The 22,951-nt window shown below is 37.2% G+C and overlaps 1 protein-coding gene and 1 long non-coding RNA gene across 4 annotated transcripts in view; both read right to left on the reverse strand.

Annotated features, from left to right (window-relative positions):
- The window catches only part of CADM2 (cell adhesion molecule 2), a 611,269-nt gene that overhangs the window by 537,547 nt on the left and 50,771 nt on the right, over positions 1–22,951 (reverse strand). The gene's annotated exons all lie outside the window — the stretch shown is intronic.
- LOC125691701 (uncharacterized) lies at positions 12,344–21,069 on the reverse strand. Its single transcript, XR_007376224.1, has 4 exons — positions 21,023–21,069; positions 15,663–15,712; positions 12,785–12,930; positions 12,344–12,703 (listed from the first exon to the last, which is right to left on the reverse strand). It is a non-coding gene; the product is annotated as an uncharacterized LOC125691701 (long non-coding RNA).

Consider the following 22,951-nt stretch of genomic DNA (forward strand, 5'->3'; position numbering starts at 1 on the left):
CATCACAGTCAGAAACAAAATAAAGTATGTCATGATGACTGCCCCCTCAATCTGAGATACCATGGCAGCCCTTCCAAGTCCCCCTTTATGCCTTCCTCTTTCCTTTTCCCAACCTCATCCTCAGATCAGACTCTGGTCACCAGTAATGCTCTTGCCCATGCTGTGTAACCTGCTACCTGCCATGTTACTAGTACCAGCCATTTCCATTTTCTCCCCGTGAAATGGCCAGAAAACTTGAAACTCACCTAGTTAGCAGTTCTCATCTTCACTGTAAAATTTTAGGACAAAAAAGGGCTTTCCTAAGCCTGAACAATTTACAGACCAGTACAGGCTGCTCTTGAAACAACATGCTGTGTTTGTAAACTACTACTGAGTTTTATCCTCTTTTATTGTCAGGACTCTTCCCATGCGAAAACCTGATGAACCGCAGGTCTTGCTACCTGTGGCCATCAAAACCACTAGTGGCCAGAAGGGAGTGAGGACACTAATAGACTCAGTTGCCAGCACACAGGTTCAGACATCTTGCGCAAAATTATTTCCTAAGCAGGAAGGGAATCAGTCAACTTCATACTTACAGTCATACCTACAGTATTGGATGGTACATGCAGCTATTTACAGAAGTTATTTCACCAGCTCTTTCTTTCTTTTGACAACATAGAACTTATTAATTTAACATCTGACAGCTAGGATTTAAGCTCCATTGGGGCTTAAGAGATTTCACTACTAATTGCACACATAACCTCCAAACTGCATCCCCTGCTTCTTGCCATAGCGCAGACACTGCTGCCCACACTTGTCTAGGAATTGAGAGTGCTGGCAGCGAACTGGCAAGTCACTTGGAGAGGATCCTCCTTGGACCGAGTCCTACTGGGCTCTTGCATTTGGGCAATCTGGCTATTTTTGGGATTGCACTTGAAAGATGTGGCTCTACGCTTTACTGCATCTTAAATATCAGAGGCCTGAAAAGCACACCTACTACTGACACTTGATGATATAGAAAATACAGGAGAGGAAGCTGTCACCCTCTTTCTATCTTTCTAAATAAGCAGTTTTTAATTCACCTGAACAAGAGTTTAACCAATACTACTTGTTATGTGATCTGCCTATCGCGGTATATATATATTGTGTCTTTCCATCCTTCGTTTCCTTATTTTTCCCCACCACTGACAGACAGCAGATAAACGTCACACTTATTCTATTTTCTCTCCAGTTTCTTTAGCTTACCATTAATGATATCAAGAATATGCACCCATTTCATAGCCTTAAACCAAGAAAGGGCATAAAAATCACTAAAATAGGAGCTTACTTCTAGTAGTTACTTAGCTTGACACAGTGGCCACGTTCTTTTATCTCTCCCTTGCCCCAAATTCCTCACCTGAAAAATATTACTCATAGCAGGAAAATGTTCTGACTAGTGTTTATAAACAATTTGAGACTCTCAGCTTGCTCAAAGAAAAAATAAACATGACAATATTTTAAAAAAATACTGAAAGATGAACATCACATCAAATTATAACAGATCTAATACAAAAGCATAGTAATGCTTGACTAATCTTAAAATTTCTGGACTGAAATAAACAACAAAATAAATGCATAAAAGAAGCAGCTGTAACACAACATTCCTTGTGCATGACATTCTGACATCTGACATTATGACATCTGATATTTGTTTGGTAAAATACTGGAATACAAGGGGGCAGTATTTCAGAGCATTGTTTTCAAGACAGAAAGAAAAGAATGAAGTTAATAAGAAATTCAGGGAATTTACTCAGCACCAGTGTTTGTTGCTCAGAATCCACAAACTCTTATCACTACAAGCTCACCTAAAGCAAGGCACAATAACTTATTTTGAACATTCTGATATCAAAGTTAGATCTACACATTGACTAGAGCTCAAGGCAACCTTCTTAACACTGGTTCTAATGAACTGAATGCTCCATAGTGGTTCAATAAAAGTCTGCCTAGGTATCAGACAAATTACAATGCTAACTATGTTACTACTATGCTTAAGGATACTTCATTTTTCTTCAAAATCCATTTAAGCAGCCTTCAACAATGGAAGATGTAACCTGCTTTCTCACAGAACTCAGACTTCAAAAAAGATTATGAGACAGGACAAAAAAAAAAAAACAACAATGCAACCTTCTCAAACATAATTAGATCACCATAAAATTCTATTCTGTTGCTTTATTACTGCATATATTGCAAGGCAAAATTATATCCTCTCCACAAGCCACACCTTGTAGAAACCTTCTTTTATTCCCCCCTCCAAGTGTCAGATGTGTCCTGTGTTTTAAAACATGTACATGTTTTATGCTCTCTGTGTTTTAAAACATAGATAATAGAAAGCATAAAACATGTACTGACTTGGAAATGATCTACGAGGATTATTGAGTAAAAACAAAAACCCTGGCACCAAATGCCACTAACAACAACAACAACAACAACAACAACAAAAAAACAAAAAAAAAAAAACCATACATCTAAGTGCTGCCCAACAGCTTCCTTAATGCCAGAAGACTGGTAACAAGACTACTGTCCTGGGGTGCCTGTTCCCCACCACTCCACTCTCAGAGAGAGCCCCTTAAATTTCAACCTGACTCTCCCCTGAAACAGCTCCATGCAAGTCTCAGTTCTTCAGTCTGTGAAATCCAGCACCTTGGAGCCACAGTCACTTTCACAATAGATTCTACATCACACCACCCAGCTTCAGGTGGAAGGTGTACCCAGAGGGAACCTGGGCAGGTATAAAGAAAGTCATTCATCAGCTCCTCTGCCAGTTAGCACTTGTCAGCCATATACAGTGCTAAACCTGGGAAAAACTGGAAGACTGCTTTAAAGCAGCAAAAGGCAAGCAAAAAAAAAAAAAAAAAAAAAAAAAAAAAAAAAAAAGAAAATACAGCAACCACATCTCTGCAAGAAGTTTCATATGACTGTGAAGAACATTAGCACATTCCAAAACCCCCACTTTCCCTTTATGCCACTTCAAATGCCTAAGGGAAAACAAGCAAGGAAGCCAGCTACACACAAAGGTATGTAACGAAGGGGAGAAAAAGCGAAACCTTTGCCTCACTTTTACAGTGAGTCAAGAATGGGAAGCTATAGACACACTGAAACAAACGAGTGAGAAACAAAAGCAGGACTTCACCATCTGCTTCTTGAGAGTTGAACAGGTGAATCTATCAATTCTTCCATCAAACATATCAGTCAAAACACTGATAATAGGTTATACAAAGATAATAGTTTTAAACTGAGATGGGGAGGTTTAGGTTAGATATTTGGAGGAAGTTTTTCCACACAGAGGGTGATGATGCCCTGAAACAGTTTGCCCAATGAGGTTGTGGATGCCCCATCAAGGCCAGGCTGGATGTTGCTCTGAGCAGCCTGGTTTAGTGGTTGGCGAACCTGCACATAGCAGGGGGGTTGAAATTAGATGGTCATCGTGGCCCTTTTCAACCCGGGCCATTCTATGATTCAGAGGTAACTTTTGCTGCACTGCAGGATTTAAAAAGTATTCTCAAGTCAAAAATTTGGATTAGAGCAGTTACTTTCTCCTTCTGTTCTCATGAATTATGTTTTTCAGCTTGCTTTCCCCATACAGGCCAACACAAATTGACTTTAAAACTTTGACAACTATATGCTTTCGCGAGCAATATAGCAATACATCAGCCTTTCATTTTATTTTCAAGGACTGCATAACAGAACATAATGCTTCTCAGATAGCATTTTATGGAGGCTTACGGGAGTTATAATGAAATTAGAATACGCTCAGAAATGAAAACTATAATAATTAGTATTTCAAATAATTTGAGTTCAAAGAGATCTTTGAAGGTCATCTGCTCCAACTCCCTCGCACTGAGTAGAGATATCTAAAACTAGATCCCATTGCTCAGAGCCCAGTCCAGTCTGACCTTGAACTGGATCCACCACCTCTGTGGGCAGCCTGTTCCAGTGCCTCACTACTCTTACCACGAAAGATTTTTTCTTCCTGATGTCCAACCTAACTTTCCCTCTCTTAGTTTGAAAAGATTTCTCCAAGTTCAATCACAACAAACCTTGCTAAAGAGTCTATCCCCTTCTTTCTTAAAAATCCTCCACCTCAAATACTGAAAGGCTGCTATCAATTCTCACAAAGCCTTCATAGATGCAGGTCACCTTGATGGTCAGCTGCAGCATCCTCTACAGGTGCAAAGTTCATCCACCAGCTCCTCCATTAGCTGGCACTCATCAACCACATATGGTGCTGGCCACTGAATTCTGTCAGCCCTAACTCTGCCTAGGTCACATGCTTAATCTGAGTCACTCCTTTCTTCCACCTCTTCCTGCCTTAGGTGCCAAAGACCACCCAAGCCATGACCACTAGCCATGTTACGTTTAAAGTAGGATCCCAACTATATGTGCTGGGTTGAAACCATCTTTTATGAATTTGTATGTATTTTTTTAATTTTCAAAAAAAAAAAAAAAAAGCAAAAAAAAAAAGCTTTTCATTCAGGAAAGAATTTCCATTATCTATAAACAACTGTAGATTAGATATTAAATAACATCAGAAAAATACAATGTAACATGATTGTATTAGTAGCAGCAGCTCCCTATGAGTGACAGACAGCTAAACTGAGCGCTATCGCTATAAACTGAACTAAGCCAAAGATTAACATTCAATTGTTAATCACTTTCTGGTGTCCTCTGCCCTTTTGATCATCCCAATCAGAGAGTCCATTATGCTTTTGTCTAGTCAGGAAATAAGAAGCAGCAATACAAAAGTCTAACTTATTTCCTTATAAGTAAGTTTTAAAGAAGTTCGCTAAATGCCTCTTGAAAGTACAAGTTTTAGTTTCTGAAATGTCTGAAATGCATTTAATGGCACAAACACAGAAAACAAGTGTAGCTATTTATACTACTTACACGTGCATTCTCAGTTTGGCATGTCTGGTGTTAAGTATCAGATTGAGTTGTCATTTTTATAGCATATTTGTCAGTTTCTTTTCCTTAGAATTACTGATCAGTACTAGCATAACATCATCCAAATGTACCTTTTCACTGTTAACAGCTATTTCTAGTATCTGGTGTCAAGGCTAAAGCACAGCATAATTCTTGTCCAATATATGGCATTGGGAATCTGCTTTATAGTACATTAGAAAGCTCTCTGCTTCTCTAGATATTCCATACTAAGTATTTTTCTTTTAATCTTGTTCACAGTTGTAGTGCAGGTTGCCTTGACTCAAGTACAAGGTGTTGCTCTTGGCTTTGTTGAACCTCATTGGGTTGACCTAGCCTGCTGCTTGAGCCTCTAGATCTCTCTGGATGACATCCCATCACTCTAGCATGTGTTGACTGCACAATACAGCTTGGCATCATACGCAAGCTTGCTGAAGGTGCATTCAATCACTGTCAATCAAAATGATGATGATGTCAAAGAGCACCAGTCCCAGTACTGATTCCTGAGGAATGTCACTCATCACTGATCTCCATCTAGACATCAAGTCACCAACTATCACACTGTAGGTACAATCATGCATCTAGATCCTCATCCATTGAATGGTCTACCCATCAAATTCATACTTTTCCAATTTAGACAGGGGGATATGGGATACCATGTCAACTCACACTTACACTTCTTTCTCCCTGCATCTCTTCTGAAAAATGAGAAGTTAAAGAGAAACTACTGCATACTTAAGAACACTAACACACAGTTACGTATGCAGAAGCATGCACAGTTCAAGCTCATTCTGCATACATGTCTTAGAAGGACAAACTGCTTGGGAAATCAACTAATTTCTTCCTAATGAGATATATATTTAGAGCCAGGAAAAAATAATTTTGAGAACTCCTTCTTCACCTCCCACATCTCCATCCCCAAAAAAGTTTTGTTTTCTTGTGGCTTTGCTTCACGCACAGTTCTTTTGAAAATCAATACCTAACATAAAAGACATATAATGTTTTTTAATTTTTTTCTTGAACAATCTGAATAATTTTTCTAACATTTTATCCTCTTAGTCAATTAATAAACAGATGTTATAATTAAGAAATATACAGGAAAGTTAGGCTAACCAGGTAATCCCACCAAAGAACAAATGGAAAGCTTACCCTTCCTCCAGGCTCACTGAGAAGACTCTAAGAGGAGCAATCTCCAAGAGAGATCCTTCCCACTCACAGTCAGCTCTTAAATGGGGTCTAGGAGAACTGGAGCCAGGCTCCACCCCTTCTGGGAGCACAGGAGAATTGTCTTCACCTGTGCTCCCAGGTCTGACTATTGCTCGCCTCAGGTGTTCAATCAGAGGTTCAGGACATGGTTCAGCAGTTCCCATACAACATGAGACATGCTCTAACTCAACAGAGCCTGATCACAAGAAGAAAGCAGGAAGGCAGCAGAACATTTTCTTGGACATTTCTGGCACGCTACTCTTTGAGATATTTTTCAAAGAAAAAAAAAGCTGATAGCAACTTCATTTTTCTATTGAGCTTGCTTCTGCTATTTTAGGAAAGTCTCATCAAATGCACTGACTTTAGCGCATCAGATTTTTTTTTTCCTCCCCAACTACTTAATTTTACCTTCACTTTAAAAGACATTTCTTCCTGAAGAGCTGCATGCTGAAACAAACGAGCACAAGAGCAATTAATAAATCTACCAAAACATACCTTTTGCGGTTGGAATTTACTTGGCCTTTTGTTAGTGGAAATGCAGCCCCTGAAGTGTTCCTACAGACATGTTTTCAACAGTAATATGGCTTACAGGTCTGAGAACTGAATGGGTGAAATAGCAATAAAACCATAGGCTTCACTTCAAAAGTGCTACAAGGAGGAAAATATACTCATTTACTGATCTTCTCCATGTAAAGCAATATATTACTAGTTAATTATTGTTCTTAAAAAGAGGTCAAGGGGCAGAAACTAATAAGAACTAAGAGTCTCTGAATAATATGAGTATTTGAAAAGAGGATAAGATGATAAAGTTATTTTATAGCTAAAAAGGATCAATTCAATGCAACTATTGTCATTTTTTTTTTTTTTTTAGCAGTTTTCTCAATATTTTAACTCTGTTGTAAAACTAATCTAAAACTCAGAATGGAATGCATAAGCTACAGCAAACATTTATAGTGAAGGAAATAAGACACCTCAGCTCAGTCTCCTTAATGAATAACTCATAAACGCATATACCACATAAAAATATATAATCAGCATTCCCAAAGGTACAAAATGTCTAAGTTGGTTCTGACCCTAAGAATTTTCTCTCTTAAGGACATACTTACAGGTGCATTCTGTATCTGATTATCACCCAAGCCCATCCAGACATACAAAACAATCCAATCTGGAAATCATATTGCAGGAACGCCATGCACATGAAAGACAGGTAGTCACCTGTCTTTCAGCAGCAATAAACATAATTCAGTGTTACACTGACATGACTCACACTGCTTCTGTATTAGACTTAGGCGCTATGTAAATGGTTTGTAGTCTACAGTCTTCATCTAGCTATGTTAATTTAAAAAAATCAAATCTGTATAAAACTCAGCTATACAGTTTGAAAAAGTAAATCTGGAACAGTACTTTCACAAAGCTAGCAATTCTCAGAGTTTGAGTGTTCTAACTGCTTTTAAAACATCATCAGGAGATAGATCAGAGGGAAAAAAAAGGGTTGTGGCCCTTTCGCAAAGTCAACTGTTTTGCGGATGAATATCCCTTGTTACATAATAGCACAAACTTCTACTAAAACTTCAAGAAGAATTGCTACCTATGCAAAATCCTTGAGTTTCAAGATAACATCAGTGAAATCTAAACAGAGTCCGCAATGGCATATGCACAGGGTTAATAAAGGTCACATCACATTGTTAACTAGGAAGAAATATATGTATTTGCAAAAGGAATCTGGAAAAATTATACAGTAATTTGCTTATGTAAGAGAATTCTCATGGAAATCAAATAGAAGAAACCAAATACGTCAGTTGCTCCAGAAGTAATGCCTCCTATTTATTTCTATGGAATCTACTACAGATACAAAGAGAAAAATAACACTATTTGATACAGCAAGTTCATCTTTTATTTTTTTTTAAACATAGTCACCACTGTTAGCTGTGCATTTTCACCAGCAATGAACAAGAGCCTGCACACCATGCTTACACAAATCTGCACCAGCAGAAGTGACCCACTGCTTCTCAGTGGTTATGAGTATCAAGTGTTTGGTGTGCATTAATCACATAACCAACTTTTAAAAAAGAATGTACAAAATATGTAGTTGGTTTTACAGGCTTTGGTCACTCATGAACGAGATTATAAACAAGGGGAGCAAGGCTGTGAGCTTACAGTTAAATCCAGTCAAATAATGAAGCTAAAAACATGAAGTCATGAAGGTGTATGTGGGTGTCATTATTAACAGCAATCACAAGAATATACAGGCTGTGTAACTAGCACCATAGATTTAAGTATTAAAAACAGATCCTTATTCAGATATGCCAGGAAGGAAAGTGAGATGTCATGCCCCCCCCCCCACAGCAATAAAGTTTGAAAATATCCTTATTTCATTTTGTGTACTCTCTTATTTCTCCTATTCATCCATAAACTCTACTAGTATTTCCACTAGATGATCATGTTTTGTACAAATATTTTTGGTTGACTAACACTAGCTGTTTTTATCATAGCAATGAAAGACAATTGAACTAGAACAGTCAGCATCTTAGCATAATCTAGAGTTCAGTTAATTGCATAACCGTTTACTGAAGTACACAGTTAGTATACATTAGTGTTTGACTAATAATATACCTGTCTTACCTAAACTAGTTTAAAGATCTACATAACATCATTTAATAAACTTAAAACATTTTATATAGAAAGATTCATCACAATCAATGGTGCTTACAAGGGAAAGGTGGGGAACTTGCAATACTGTTTTAACAAACTTGAGAGAAATGTTACAAAGCAAGCTTTGCCAGACTCATTGCTTCTTTCTTATTTTCCTTTGATTACACAGTGCCTCAAATCACACTTTTATTGTGTCTCTCAAAAAGTTATAATTTCAAGACATGAAATATAAACTACTGATAGGCTGCATGCTGTTTTCAATAAAGGCCTCTAAAAAAAAGAGACTTTCACACTATATTCTTTCTAAAAAATAATCTTTCTAAAAAAGTAATGTTTCTTTACTTTTCATACATAGAGGAAAATGAACATTTTGAAAATGAAACAAGGCTGATGAGAACGTAATTGGGTCCACATTGTTAAAAGCGATTTACTGAACAGCAACTACTCTAAAAAGTAAATCAGCAGCATATAGTGAAGCAGAATATTACCAAAATAAATATTTCACTTGCAGTTTTAGTGGGACTTAATGCTCACACAAGGTAGTAGTAATTCTTAATTATAGGAATTTAACTGCTATACTTCAACTCTAAAATTTGTTTTGTATGTGTGATTTGTAAAGTTTTTTAGATGTCTTCTGTTACCCAGAAAGTCTGCAATTCAGGATTTTTTTTTCCTTAGAATCTTGAAAAATAAGTGACCGTAACTTATAGTAATACGCTGTAAGCAGTTTTGAGTGAAAAACAATTCATTAAGAACATATTGTTTGCCATTTTCAATCAATTAGAAAGACATTACCATCTGATAAATATTTGTGGATTAGGTAACAAAGGAAAATAACCAAGCCTGAGGCTTTTTGAGACATTACAACATGTTCCATGCAGCCCCTTCTGTTTTTAACAGTAATCTGTAATTGATGGCTCATGACATTGTCATTCTCAAGCTATTAGTTATACAATAACAGCGTTAATTAATTTCTAATTAAAACTGCCACTTTCATACTTCAAGCTTGGAATACCTTAGCTTCTTCCAACATAGAGAAGATGGCTACCTTAATGTTTATTTGTATAATTATGTCTACAAATGAATAGAAGAATATCAACTGCAGATGATGATGATTAAGATAGTCAAGTGGCAAAATAATCAAACGTAGAATTTTCTCACTCCTCATCCCCTTTGAAAACATAAAAAGATTAAGGATAAATTTGTCAAGGAAATGATCTAAAAGACAAAACCAAACATATGTATAACATTCATATTGTGTACATTTATATTCTTGTGCTTCTAAAAACTGTGAAATATTTTCTGTTTAACTTCATCTTCTTGACATCTGTATGGGAACTGCTGAGTCACAGCCTGAATATCTGATTGATCATCTGAGGCAAGCAATGAGTCAGCCAGGGGAGCACAGGTGAAGGCAATTCAACTGTGCTGCTGGAAGGGGTGGAGCATGGCTCCACTTCTCCCAGACCCCATTTAAGTGTTGATCGCCACTGAGGAAGGATCTCTTCCTGGAGATCACCCCTTATAGAGAATATTGTGAGCCTACAATATTGGCAAGCATTTTCCATTTATTATTCTCCTGTTGCAATAATCTTTCTTAGCTTAACTTTTCTGGCTATTTCTTAATTATAATATCTGTATACTCATTCATTATACAGCATCTCATGAGCTCATATTTTAAAAAAATCCACTACTATTAGAAAGCACTGCACTTCAGCACCATTCTCAGGGACAATCCTTTACTACATCAGATATTGCAGTTCATGTACAATGGACAAGGAGTCTTTTGAGCTTACTAATTTGAGGCGAGAACGATAAACTCTATGTTTGGATTATTGTAAACTAGTTTCTAACAGGAAGTGTGGAAAGGCAACATGCAGAGCTTAAAGCTCTAAGCAGTAAACGTAATAAGTATGGGGAGCTGACCAACTTACTTAGATTTCCCATTGGCTGTTTCAGACCAGATGAAACCAAAGATAGGCCTAAAACACGGAGATAACCTGGAACAGTAAGGTTTTTTTCATTTACACATTACTGTTCTCAGTACTGACTGGATTTCCACAGCAAGGGATGAGCTTTCCTCTGCTCTGACACTGAAAGATGTACCTGGACCTGCTAAGGACCTATCCTCTCTTTTCTTATCGTCCTGGAACTGGGTCAAAGCAATGCCACCTGGATATATCAGCACAGGGGTTTAGGACATAACTTAAGGCAGTACTTGGGAATGGGGACTGGCTGAGGATCCACAGAATGCCCTCGCTTCCAGTTTAGATGTCAATACTAAAATATGCCAACATCATAAAAACCAGGCTTTTTAAAAGAGAAAGTTCTGGAGAAAAAATTGACCACAAGTAAAAAGGCATTGTCTGTCATTCTACAACAGTAGGTAGTTACTTAGACTACTCTTTTTCTTGCCCAGTAGTACAGCTTTCCATTAATCTTTTTTCTTCTACAATTATCTTAAGGATATTGGTACTTAACATACGAGACAGCTACATTTAAATACCACCATATGATTGTCTTCCCTGGAACAGTCACTGTGACACAGCTACTGTTGCTTATCCGTAATATATACAAAAAGTAAGTTGCAGAGTTGCAAGCTTTATCTAAGGCAAGAAGACAAGGCTGAGAATTATTGATTTGTGCTTTGAAAAAAAAAAAAAGTCAATTTTTCTTTAACTGTATTGGCTCACTTTACTCACAGCAAAAGAGAAACTCAAACATTTCAACTTCTCTGCAACAAAATTCTTCATGGAGACTAGCTCAGATTTGCTTCATTTACCCAGAGACTGTTCCTTACACTTCTCGCCTCCATCCTTTTTCAGTCCAGGAAAAAGAAATCATATTAAAAAACAGGTAAAAATAATAAAAATAATTTAAAAATAAAAATAGTAAAAATAATATTATTGATTCTAAAAATAATATTATTGATTCTATGCTATCCTATTTCTTTTATTTGCCTTCAATATATGTAATTCTGACACCCATAGAAATTCCTGACTGTACCTCAGAAACGCTCAAATAAAGTCGTCTTACACTTTTATTCATGTTTTTTCCTCTCAGAGCAACCCTGGACAGTTCTTATTTTCTTTAATTCTCAAATTCTTATATTAATATTTATTTCTCTATGCTCTTATACTCAAGATCTTCATCAGCCTATCAATTTGATAAGAAAAGCTCTCAATCCTAAAAACTAAGAGTATAAATTATCAGAAGCCCTTTCTTTTCTTAAAAAAAAAACTATTCTTTTAATCACACTTGGCACCAACTCTTTAATATGCTATTAAATTTTCCTTGATCCTGTGCAGCAAATGATTTTGTTTATCATTTTAAATCTATCTTCAAATATTATATTCCTTTTGTCTCCCAGTCTAAAAAGAAGAAAAAGAACAAACACACAAATCCACACCAAAAGCTTCCCCTCTTCTTTGGTTTACATTAAGATTTGAGGATTTCACAATTTTTGCCAATAATACTCAAACAAAAACTCATTAGGTTTTTGACATTAATATATAGCTCCTTTTGTACAGGAAAACTAAAATTATTTTCCAAATAGAAAAAGCAAATATCACTAACTTGGAACTCAGCATTAAGGCATTTTATTCAGTAGATTAAATGAACAGTTCAATAATGGAAATAGAAAAAGCAAAACAAACACACACATACATCAAACAAACAACAACAAAAAAAAAACAGCACCTAGTCTATTCATTGTAAGATAAACTGAATCACTTTTAGCTTTCGAAAAATGAACTAGCAATTAAGTTTTTCAAATAATTATATATCCATTAGTCTTATGGTTCCCAATGAGACACATTCCAGAGTCCTGAGGGGAATTAGCTCATTTAGTTGCCAAGCTGCTTGTGATGATATTTGAAAAGTCACGGTGGTCAGGGGAAGTCCCTCGTGACTGGAAAAAAAGCAAAATAGCACCCATTTTTAAGAAGCATAGAAAGGGAGACCTGGGGAACTATTGATCTATCAGACTCACCTCAGTGCCTGGGAAGATCATGAGGAAGGTTCTCCTGGAAGATATGATGAAGCATATGGAAGAGCAAGAGGTGATATGGAATAATCAGCATAGCTTCACCAAGGCAGGACCTGCCTGATCAACCTTCTGGTTTTTAGATGGTGTAACTGCATCAGTGGAAAAGGGAAGTGCCATTTATTTCATCTATCTTGACTTCAGTGAGGCCTTTGACATGATCTCCTCAACATCCTTCTCTCCAAATTGGAAAGAAATAGGTTAGATGGATGGACAGTTTGGATGGGGAACCAGTGTGTCCAGCAGGTCGAAGGAAGTGATTCTCCCCTCTACTCTATCCTGCTGAGGCCTCACCTGGAGTGCTAAATCCAGATGTAGAATCCTCAGTTCAGGAATAACATAGACCTGTTGGAGTGTGTTCAAAGAATCACAGAATGGCCAGGGTTGGAAGGGACCTCAAGGATCATGAATCTCCAACCCCCCCGCCACATGCAAGGCCACCAACCTCTTAAGGCATAGGGTAATGTGATTTTCATAATGAAAAATTTTAAGACATTGTCAAGACAAAGACACAGACAAAGAAAATTTTCTTTTTCTAATCTGAAATGCAAAAACTTAATGACATGCATTTAAAAAAAAAAAAAGAAACATATATGATTTCCTTTCTGATTACTATCTATATACTCCCATAGCTTGGACAAATAACTTGCTGCTCAATGATAGTATTAATCTACATCAACACAGCTAAAAAGTTGCAGAATATTTTCATTCATCCTTAGTTACTTAAAATGAATATTAAACATCTGAGGATTATCTGCTGTTGCATGCAGTCTTATTCTCTGCAGTCAGGGCTGAGTCATTGCTCTTCACATTTAGTCCTGTGAGAATCTATGAAGAACTAGAGAAGTATTCATTCATCAGCTAGCTAAATCACCTTAATCACCACATTAATGCCTTTATAGCATTTTCATGGAGATACTCCCTTTAGAAGGATCCAACCATGTCAATGCTAGAAAGGCATGAATGGCAGAAGCATACTCCATAATGCTCAAAAGATCCTGTCCTCGTTCGAAAAAACCCATATGCGGGTTTGGGAGGACACCATGGAAATAGAGGTGTTTTTGTTTTGTTTCTTCAAAATTTCTTTGCATTAAGGATACTAGCATTTTGAAGATCATATTGAATCAGTAAACAGAAAAGATATAATTATAGAAGCCAAAAATGGAAAAAAAAAAAACAAAAAAAAAAAACCAACGTCTCTACCATCAGTTAGCAAATCCTAGCTACATCCTTTAAAAATGAGTTTATAAGGAATGATTATGGCTAGAAAGTCATAATCTTTCAGTTGGACAGAGAATTAAACAGTAGGGTTAAGGAAAATAGATAAAAAGCAAAACATCTACAAATATTTGCATCTGATAACAAATGCAAACTGATTGACAGGCTTTATATCACTGCAAAGCTACTATAGGCTTTTCTGCTTGTCACAAAAATAAGAGGAGGGAAGAAATGATATACCAGATATACCAAAGCGTGCTTCAAAATGTATATTCATATTTATATGCATTATAGAATCATAGAATTGCAAGGTTGGAAATGACCTGCAAGATCATCTAGTCCAACCACCCTCCCATTCCCAGTACCACAAGCTACTAAACCACATCTCGTAGCTCCTCATCCAAGCGCCTCTTGAAAACTGCCAGGGACAGCAACTCCACCACCTCTCTGGGCAGCCATTCCAGTGCCTGACCACCCTCTGAGAGAAAAAGTTTCTCCTAATGTTCAACTTAAACCTCCTCTGGTATAACTTGTGGCCATTTACTCGGGTCCTACTATTTGCCTGGGAGAAGAGGCCAGACCCTTTTGCACCACAACCTCCCTTCAGGAAGTTGTAAAGTGCAATGAGATCTCCCCTGAGCCTCCTCTTCTCCAGACTGAACAATCCCAGCTCCCTCAGCCATTCCTCATCAGACTTGTGCTCCAGACCCCTCATCAGTTTCGTTGCCCTTCTCTGGACACACTCCAGGGCCTCAATGTCTTTCTTGTAGTGAGGGACCCAAAACTGAACACAATAATTGAGGTGCGGCCTCACCAGTGCTGAGTAGAGGGGGATGATCACCTCCCTGCTCCTGCTGGCCACACTATTTTTAATGCAGGCCAGGATGCCGTTGGCCCTCTTGGCCACCTGGGCACACAGCTCATGTTCAGCCGAGCATCAACCAACACCCCCTGGTCCCTTTCCTCTTCACAGTCATCCGACCACTCAGCCCCAAGCCTGTAACGCTGCCTGGGGTTGTTGTGGTCAAAGTGCAGAACCTGACACTTGGCCTTGTTAAACCTCATCCCATTCACCTCAGCCCAGCGATCCAGCTTATCTAGATCCCTCTGCAGGGCCTCCCTGCCCTCAGGCAGATCGACACCACCTCCCAACTTGGTGTCATCTGCAAACTTACTCAGGGTACACTCAATCCCTTCATCTAAGTCGTCAATGAAGATATTAAACAGGATGGGCCCCAGCACCGACCCCTGGAGGACACCACTTGAAACAGGTCTCCAGCTAGACTTAACTCTACTGACCACCACCCGCTGAGCACGGCCCTCCAGCCAGTTCCTTATCCAACGGAGGGTAAAACTGTCCAAGCCACGGGAAGCCAGTTTCTGCAGAAAGATACTGTGAGAGATCATGTCAAAGGCTTTGCTGAAGTCTAGGTAGACTACATCAACAGCCTTCATGAATGCCCTACTGCTTGAGACCAGGTAATTTAATGTCTTCTACTTTCATTTCATTTTAATTAGCACTCACAAATTTAAGGTCTAATTTCCTACCGTGGTAAAAAGTGAACTCAGAACCAAAGTGAGAAAATAAGTTATTTTGATGGCTTACATCTTCACATATCTTGTCAGCCGGCGAAGGTCTTCCTGCAGTTAGGTTTCCTGGTGTCTCATAAGTTAAAATAAAAAATTAGTAATAGCTCCAAATTCCCTCATCCTACCCTAATTCTATTTGGATTAAGTTCAGAGCTAAAAAAATTTAGCAACCTACTTCCCTGGTAGTTTGAGTTTTAGATACTGCTTTACTGTCATTGATATTAATCACAGTGGTTACCACTGCTGACCCTATTCTTTACTGAGAATGCCGTTCCCTATGATTCCATAGATTAAGAGGGTTGATCATAGATGAAAAATGCAATATAGGATACAGAAAACAATGCAAGCAGAAAATGAAGGCATCGCTCAATTCTTCCTCTAAAAACTTCGCAAATGTGCCTCCTCTCAGTCTCATGACAAAATGCAAAGCTAGTAACCAATATAGACTTGTTATTGATGCACATCTGATCCATATTTTGATGACTGATGGGAATCGTCAAAAAAAGCATCCAATTTCTGACATGCAGCTGAAGGCTCTTAAGTAATGGACCAATATGCATGTGAAGAAAGAATACATAAACCATAAACAACACGGTTAAAAGCGTTTGCATATTGAGAATCTAAATTCTGAATGTGTTTTGTAGTCTTCTACAATAGCTGTATAAACACCTGATAACTCATATTTACATTTGTATGTGATTGGTACAATGGCTGTATAACAAGAAATGAGTCATTCACAAGTGTTTCGAATATGCATTTCCAAAGTAATTCATCTGCATAAGCTATAATTGTTCTTTATTTCATATTTTAGGAGAAAAAACACACATTCAGTATCTCCATTTTACTCTGCACATATATACAATGAAAATAAATTACAAATAAAAAAATATTTACACAGAACTTGGTGAACTTGTGACACAGATACTCTTTTTAATAACAGCAATACTACATGTTCTTTTTTTCCAAGTTAATATTACTCAGTGTATGCTCATCTGATGGAAACCTATCAAATACTAGAAAGTGCTCCATTGACATAAAAATTAACTCGGTCATTTCTCTAACTGATGAAAGATAACGCCAATCTAATAGATCTCTATTAATACGGTATGAGGTAGAACTGTAGAACAGTAATATTGTAGGCTATCTTTTGAGTTCTTTGTTTTAACTCCCACTCTTCAGCTAGAAAGGAAAAATAGCTGAGTATGTATTCACTTTCAATGAACACAAAGTTATCTGATAATAAATGACCCATTAGTTTGCTTATAATTTTGTCAGAGTTATTACAGTCTTTAGGTTCTGAATGACTGTAATTTACTATAATTGGTTTGCAGAACAAGAGATAAATTCAACTTGCTCAATTGCAGATTCACAAAAATAATTTTGAACATTAGACTATTTTTGAACATAAAGGTCATGACAAAACCTAACAAAACAAAGAATTGTAATTGAAGAAATGGTAGTTTATTTTTTTTTTTTAAACAGATTGATTATGAAAAATTACCAACCTGCCTTAGTCTTACGGTTATGCGATGTTTATGTGGAAGAGACAGATAAAAAAAAACATGCCTCAGATAGTTGTATGCCTACTGCATGAATAAGAGACTTTGCTGAACATTCATTCTTCCTTTCAGGCAGGAATATACCTCAACTTAAGATGACACATGAAAATATTAAAACAGGAAGTTCAGAATGTTAAAGTTAGTGTGTGAACTACTTAAAATTATTTCTGTCTAGTTAGGCTGCAACATTTATCCAAGTTTCTAACAGTTCAGAATTCTCCCAAACCTTCAAATTGGAATTGATTTGTTTTGTTGTTGTTGATTGTTTGTTTTTTGTTTTTTATTGATCCTAATGCAAACTATGAAACTGAAAGCAATGTGATAACTCTAGTAGAGACTAAATGTTTTAGAAGTCTTTCCCTTGAATTCAGTCTTACCACTTAAAAACAACAACAACAAATAATTATAATGGTCTTTTAAATTAGAAGATGCAATAAATCACTGCTGCCTTGACCTTCCGTTTACTTCCTATTCAAAAACAGAAACAGTATATTCTCAAAGTTTATCTATTTTCAGAATCACGAAACATTTTAGTTTCAATTTTTTGTGCTCTAATTGCCATTAAGACAAAGCAAATCAAACTGATAGATATCATGTATTTAAGTAAACTAGCTTTTTTCTTCAATAGAATACCAATAATTCTGGACTTGACAGTTTATTAGATGTTTTTCCCTTTGCAGTGCTCTCAGCAGTGTATCCTAGTATCCCAAATGTTTGGCAAAGGAAGGTAAACATATTGGCTGGGAAGCTCAGTCTTTCATAGCTGGTACAGAAAGAATGTTGAAATTAAATTTTAGGTAAAAATTCGGTCTTTTTGGACTCCACAAACAGCTGCAATCAGAAAATATAATATCAAGAAAATGACAATTCTGAAACAGTCTACTTGCTCTTTGTAAAAAAAAAAAAAAAAAAAAAAAAAAAAAAAAAGCTTTTTTATTTAAGACAAATAATTGAAACAAAGATTTTCAACTAAGGCCCACATATACTTGTCCCACAAAGAGGGGAAAAAAGGATTTGAGCTGCTTTTGTGCACATTTATGTTTTGATGTCATATGTAATAGCAGTACTATAATGCAAGATATTACAGGTTCATATAATCAAAGTGAAGCAACTATAATTCTGAATTCTTATACTTAAATATCTGCTATTATGATTTATGGAAGAATGCCTAAACCTCTCTCTGAACTGAATTCTTGTATTTTTCCACCTTCTTCACCAATGTAGTATCACAGCAATCTGAAAACAAATCCATTAGTAAGTGAATATGTTACTTTTATTATTCTTATTGTTAAAAAAAAAAAAGAGGGTTGGAGATAAAACACCACAGCTAAAACTGAAGGATATCTTTTCTGCAGCCAATCAAGACTTACCATCTCCCACCTCTACCCCATAAACCCTAGGGAGCTTACTACTTTCTTTATTCATATAAAAGTTTTGTGTTTCATTTTTTTTCTTAATTGCAATTTCTCAAACACGTTGTGTTTGGGAGCAAGTTTATTTGTATTTCTAATCACGTTTGGTATATTAAAAAAAATCACTTTGAATGATTTAAACAAAAAAAAAAAAAAAAGAATTATTGTCCATTCCTATTTTTCATTCCTTCTCATACTAAGCTATCAGTGAAGTCACACCTACATTCAGTTCAGACAGAATTGGATGTGAATTATGAGGATGGACATTTTGTTTTAACTCAGTATGGGTGTTACTTTATGCTAGGACTACCAGCATTCTATAACTGGAAAGCCCTGGTGCCAGATCCGTGCAATAGAACCTGAGTTCAAAGTCTTCAGTATTTTCACAGAATGACAGAATGGCCCGGGTTGGAAGGGACCTCAAGGATCATGAATTTCAAAGCCCCCCCTTCACCGGCAGACCACCAATCTCCCCATTTAATACTAGACCAGGCTGCCCAGGGCCCCATTCAACCTGGCCTTGAACACCTCGAGGGATGGGGCATCCACAACCTCTCTGGGCAGCCTGTTTCAGCCCCTTATCACAAGGCAGAACCAAGAGATGATGCTAGCTAGCTTTTTATGTTTTCTAAACCCAACATTTTGCCAGGTCCAGCACAAATTACAAAATGCTGAAAGGATTTTTAGGTATCTACTTTCATTACAAAAATATAACTACTTATATCATGCAAACACTGCAGTTTTTAACTAAGCCTTAACATTGACAAAATTCTACCATCCATGCTGCTTTCAAGGCCCCTCTGTTAGATGTGCTTATTTCACATGAAGTATCACATGTACATGAGAAAACTACTGTTATTAAATAGGGCAATAGTGAATAAACAGTGAAACTGACATTCACCACATGACAATAAGAATCTTAATATTTGCTTTACATTTTCTTCTAAGGGATTTGTACAGGAAACGAGCTCAAAGAGTGAAACAGACCAGCCAAGACCAACGTGCAGCACAGTACTATACCAGGAAATGGAGAAAAACGGTATTTCCTTTGAATTATTGGTGAAAAAAGTGCTAGTATATTCATTAGTATCTTTCACTTAATGAAAGCTCTTAAACCTTTAACCATTTTGAAAAACGATATAACTCTTTAAGCCATTTGTGGCACAGCACAGTGTGTAGCGATGAGTTCTCTATTGTTGTTTCCAACAAGTTATTTACATCATTTTCCCTCTTTCATTGTGTTGGCATCTGACAATCTATTCTGAGATGCCTACCATGGAAGTGATTAAAAGTCACTTTTACAAAGCATGGGCAGATGTATGAAAAGCTGGGTTAAAAAGCTTCTGAATAAGAAACAGTAATCTTCATTTCTCTAGAACAGCCTACGCTGAAATATCATCATTCTTCTTCCTTTCCATTTATCTGTTTCATTCACTACATGACTTTCAGTTTCTGCTGAAAGTTAAAAAAGAAACCCTAGAGACAACAGTTTCATTAACTATACAACTTATTCATTCTCTAAATACCATCCATTCTATGCATTAAATTGAATAAGAATTCAGTGAAAGTGTGTGAACATGTAATTAAAGACAATTATAATGCATACTCATAGGGAGAATGGGAAACAAAAATTTTGAGCAGCAGCACAGATTCTGGCATTCTTAACTAATACGAGATCATAACCTACAACAGCTGTGTGAACTAGCAATAGAGAAATTGAGCAGTTTTTCTGTTAGCAGATTTAATGACTATTTCCTGGCATCAAATGTAGTCTAAGACTCAGGGATTTGGGATTCCATTCCAGATTCTTCAAGCAGCCTTTAGGACATTTTTTGCACCTGCCTCTGCCAATGAAATTCATCACTCCCAATATTTTTGGTTTAATTCCCAACGGCTTACTCTCTTCTGTACTGTATTCCTTATTTCTCACTCCAGCTGGGAATCACAGCTTCCTCCTTCACCCACATCTGGCCAATTCACTGTGCTAAGCTAACCTACTACTGTCTATTTCAAATACAAACATATGTTATACGATTTCAGTCAAATAGATGTTTAACACAGAGCTCAAAAATGGTTGTTTTTCATTACAGAAAACCAACATTGTATCATTCAGGAACTCTAATTCTAGTTAAACACTCAGATCAAGTAAAAAGCCCAATCCTATAAACAAGAGGATGGGGGAAAATAGAACAACCCTTCCCTAACTCCTCCCCCCAATATTTAACTTCCAGCATTCATGTCTTAACTAAAAACAAATAGAAAGCTGAAGAGATTTATTTTTTTTTTGCATTTCTTTCTTTGGACTTGTGTAATCAATGGATATTAAGACATTATAATCACAAAATAAACAAAAGAGTTAGGCAAAGTAGACTATGATAACAAAAGAGAACAAATGGAAGGCTTACCCTTATGGTGGGCTCACCCACAAAACACCAGAAGAGCCAATCTCCAGAAGAGATCCTTCCCCACTGGCAGCCAGCTCTTAAATAGGTCTAGGAGAAGTGGAGCCTGGCTCCACCCCTTCCGGCAGCACAGGTGCATTGCCTTCACCTGTGCTCCTCTGGCTGACTCATGGCTTGCCTCAGGTGATCAATCAGAGGTTCAGGCTGAGACTCAGCAGTTCCCATACAGGACTGTATCTGTAAATCTTATGGCACAATGAACAGACAACAATAATCTTAGTCCCCTGACTACACTAAGTACCCTCATCAAGAAGCACGATTATGGAAAAAGTCTTGCACTACATATAAAGGTAGCTGCTCCTTTCTGAATAAGAGAAATGAATACAGAGAAAGAAATAGCATGTGTCAGGCAGAGATCTGGACATAATTTCACAGCAACTGAATGAAGACGTAATGTCCTAAAGCAATTCAAGGATGATGTTCCAGGAGTCACAAGCTAGTAGCATTCACCTGCAGTACTGTGAAAATGGTTTGCTTATGAGAGAGATTCTCAAGACTCTGGAGAACAGTGTAGGAGAAAGTTTAGCAGTGCTAACAAACAGGCAAGAGAAATTTTGATTCTGAGTAGAACAGCAATGGAAAGAAATTTCAGGAATTTTCAAGAGTGAAAACAGAAATATTTGATAGCAAAAAAAATAGCCAGAAAAATTTGTTAACCACTATCTCAAATATTCTAGTTCCAGTTTTTCAGTTCAATCACAAGCTAAAGAAATTTATATACAGCAGTATACCTAAATATCAAGAAATTACTTAGAAAAAAAGAGATGAACAATAAGTTAATATGCTTTTACTAATGATAATCAGTTATTTTGAAAAAGAGATGCAGTGAGCGAATCTGAAGAATTGCAGATGTTCTTACTGAGATTTTCTGATCTGCAATGAAATGATGTATGAAATTTCGTACAAGTAATGTGATTACATCAAAAAACCTAGCTTCCTTTTTTACATTTCTAGATCCTGAATTGAAGATCAAATTTAAAGAGTAAGGCTCTATTGTAACACTAGATAATGCTACTGAAAAACTTTGTTTTTATCTTCCTCATACGCCTCCTCTGGACTTGCTCCTATAATTGGCATCTTTCTTGTGCTAGGAGCCCCAGGTCTGGACACAGTACTCCAGATAGGGCCACAATAGGACAGAGCAGAGGGGGACAATGCTCCACACTTCTGGCTTACACCTGGCTCAAGCTTTTTCATTCAGCAGAACCTCCAAGTTCATCTCCACAAGGCGGCCCTCAAAGTGCTCTTCTCTCAGTGTATTGACACATCTGGGATTGCCTCAATCCAAGTGCAACAACTTGCACTCAACTTTGTTTAACCTCATTCAATTCACATGTACCCACATCTCAAGCTTGTCCACGTCCCTCTTGATTGCATTACTTATTTCTAAGTGCACCACTCAGATATGTGCCATGAGCAAACATGATGAAGGTACACTCATTCCCATTATTCAGTTCATTGATCAAGATATTGAAGAGCACTGATTGCAAGACAGACCCCTGGCAGACACCTCTTGTCACTGGCCTCCACCTGGACATCAAGCCTCTGGCCACAACCGTCTGGCTGCAATCATTTCTTTATCCACTAAGTTCAGCCTTCAAACCTACCTCTTTCACATTTAGAGACAAGGATGTGATGTAGGACCATGTCAGAGGCCATGCACAATTCCAGGTAGACAACATCATTTGCATTTCCTTTGTCCACTGATGCCAGCACTCCATCAAAGAAGGCCACTAGATTGGTCAGGCAGAATTTGCCCTTGGTGAAGTTATGCTGGCTATCTCGGATCACTTTCTTGTATTATGTTCCTTAACATAGCTTTCAAGAGGATCTTTCTCATGATTTTTTCAGGCACAGAGGTGGGGGATCACT

The sequence above is a fragment of the Lagopus muta genome, chromosome 1 (genome assembly GCF_023343835.1).
Source record: "Lagopus muta isolate bLagMut1 chromosome 1, bLagMut1 primary, whole genome shotgun sequence".
Taxonomy (NCBI): domain Eukaryota; kingdom Metazoa; phylum Chordata; class Aves; order Galliformes; family Phasianidae; genus Lagopus; species Lagopus muta.